Source organism: Galeopterus variegatus, unplaced genomic scaffold, assembly GCF_000696425.1.
Source record: "Galeopterus variegatus unplaced genomic scaffold, G_variegatus-3.0.2 Scaffold153, whole genome shotgun sequence".
In the NCBI taxonomy this organism is placed as follows: domain Eukaryota; kingdom Metazoa; phylum Chordata; class Mammalia; order Dermoptera; family Cynocephalidae; genus Galeopterus; species Galeopterus variegatus.
Window position 1 is genome coordinate 246852 of NW_007726264.1, and position 2914 is coordinate 249765.

A 2914-nucleotide genomic window follows, 5' to 3' on the forward strand; every position below is an offset into this window, starting at 1 on the left:
AGTTAAAGGTATTTTGTGGTGCACTGAAAGAACTTTACCTTTGTTTTAAATCTAATTTTTGGTTTTTAAAAAATCTTGTCAAGAAAGTTTTTAAGGCTAGTTGTTATTTTAATCTTTTGATAGATACTATAAGATTGCTGTTTAAGACAAGAAATCTCTGAAAAGTTCTCTTTTAAAAACAGCCAATTCAAAGGATCAATTGTCTGACCAGGGACAATTCTGAGTCCTTCCAATGTTGTACCCAATTTCAACAGCAACTCACCCAACCCAGAGGTAGTTTTCAGGTTTAGAGAGTGCATAGAGGAGGAAGCCCCCATGACACCCCAAAATTCACTCTCAGAGATAGGCAAAAAGACCCTTGTTGCCACAGGCAGTTAAAACAAAGCCTTCAGGGAAACGTGAGGTTCCTCCAGTCATAGACTTCCTAATCTGCACCCCAGAGAGGCAATACTGGGAACGGGGTTTCCCAGCACAAACAAGGCAACAAGATTGAGTCAACAAAATCCCTTACATACCAGGCCTCTTATGACAAACTTCCCCATGAGCTTGGCATGTTCAGAACAAACAGTGTGCTTGGGTTTCCCAATTAAACTGGCCACCAGACATGAGCCAACCCTCAAATCCCCCAGATGGCGAAGGCCAAGAGAGAATGCTCTCACTTGGTCACAAACCGAGCTTTAGGACATAAAAACAAGAAAAGAGGGAAACCTTATCCGTTTTTTGTTTCAGGGACCCACAACAAAGTTTGTCTAAATAGATGCCAGTCTGGTAAGAACTGCGGAGCTTACCAGTCCGCAGGTCTGGTTTGAACAACAGTCTTATAGGGCCTGTTCTAGGTCTGTGTTCTACTCTGTGGTACCCCACTTTATCACAAAAGGACACAGAAAGACGAAGATAAAGGAAAAACACGTACCAGAGTCACTATATATCAGACTAATCCTTTTCTTCCTATGCAAAAACTTTGGAACAAGACAATGATTTTTACTGTCTGCTTGACAGAGTTCCACAGAGACAGGGAGTCTGACAGGTAAGAAAACCTAATGATTTTGCCAGTTTTCAAGCTCTGATCTCTCTTGGGTATGGCTTCCAGAAGAGCAAGGCGGATTTGGTATCCTGCTCAAGGGAAGACTCCCCTTAGGCCCGCTGAAGCTTCTCTGAAAAAAATTACCTGATAAACACAGTTTAATATGAAGAAAAGGCATAACAAATTTTATTCTGTCATCGTTTTATATGACACAGGAGCCTTCAGAATGAAGATCCAAACATATAGGGAAAATTGCCCATATTTATGCTTAGGTTCTACGAAGCAGGCACAGCCATGTAGAAACGTGACTGGACAAGAAAAGTACAGCCTAATGCTAATAGATTGAGTGGGGAAACCCAGCAAGGCCTCTCTGTTCAGATTCTTCTTGGCCTTTCTGTGTAGCACTCATTCCTCCACGGTGTGGAAGGGGGGTATTACAAACCACAATCAGACAAGTTAGGTCAGGAAATTTCTTTATGGCCAGCTCTAGGATAGAAAGACAAGGAGGAAGGGGGGAGAGGGAAAGATTAGTGTACATCTATGACCTGCCTTGGTGAAGAGGAATTCCAATTTCTATGACTTGGGCTGGTGAGTTAGCTCAGTTGTTAAAGCATCAGCCTTATAACACCAAGATCAAGGACTGGGGTCCCCAGACCAGTCAGCCGCCAAAAAAGTAAATAAATAAATAAATAAATAAATAAATAATTCTATGGCTTGTCTCAGGGGAGCATGAGGCCAAGACCAGAGGGCAGAAGAAGGTCAGAGGAAAACTTTGCTTTTGAGGCTGCTTCTGAGGCCTTCACTTTGGGGTATCTCTTTCTGGGCCCCAACAGTACCTACAGCCTATAACCGGCACCCAGCACAGAGCAACAGTGTAAGGACTGTTATTAAATCTCATATATGTACATATCGTACATATGGCAGTTGAGCCCTCAGGGATTTTTAAATAAGGGAATCCAGAAGGCAGCTAGAAGTGGGTCCTCTCCACTGGTCTAAACTCAGCCTGGGTAAGAGGAAAAAAAACTGTCTCTTCCTTCTGCAACGAAGTGACGACAGAGGTCTCCCCTTGGGCCCTGCTTTTCACGCTTCACCCCCAAACGCAGGCAAAGACACCATCCATTCCAAGTTTATCATCTGCCCATTTCTGTACGCGCGGGTTTATCCGGGGTTGGTGGCAAGATAAGGGTGGGTGGGGAGAGGCCTTAAAACCTGGCAACCCCGCTCCCCCATCACCGGATGCCGCAGGGCTCCTGCCAGCCTTCCTCGGCTAAAAACGTGCTTATGGATTATTTCAGTTCCCCGCAGCCTCATGTGCAGCAGCTCATTACCACCCGCTTCAATCACCGCTGCCAGCATCTCCCCTGAACATTTTCCCCTCCCCCTATTTCAGGAACATTGGTCATAACTGACATTTAAAGCAAATAAACATGATTTTTAAAAGCACTCCTCACATCTCCGCCTGACGAACCCAGTAGCAATGACTGAGAGCAGTCCAGCGGAGAGCGCCTGTCAGGTCTCAGCTCCACCAGCCCTTCCTGCCTCAGAATTCCCTACACCCCAGCAGCACAAATCACCATTTCCAGGCACCACTCGAGGCTGCCAATTGCGCTTTCGCTTAATCTCATTTTAAATCCGGCTGCAGATGAGACTCTGTGGCCGCGGCGAAGACCCGGGCGGGGCAACGGGAGGGACGCGAGGCCTGGAGGGGACGGGAGCGCAGGGGCCCGCACGGTCCCGGGGCGCGGCGGACCCCCAGAACAAGTGCCGGCCGGCCGGGCTGCGACGCTGCGGGCCCCGAAGGGCGCAGGGCGCAGCCGGCGCAAACAAAGAAGCCGGTGGCAGCGCCAGCGCCCGTCCCCGCCGCCCCTCTCCTTCCCTCGCGCATCTGCG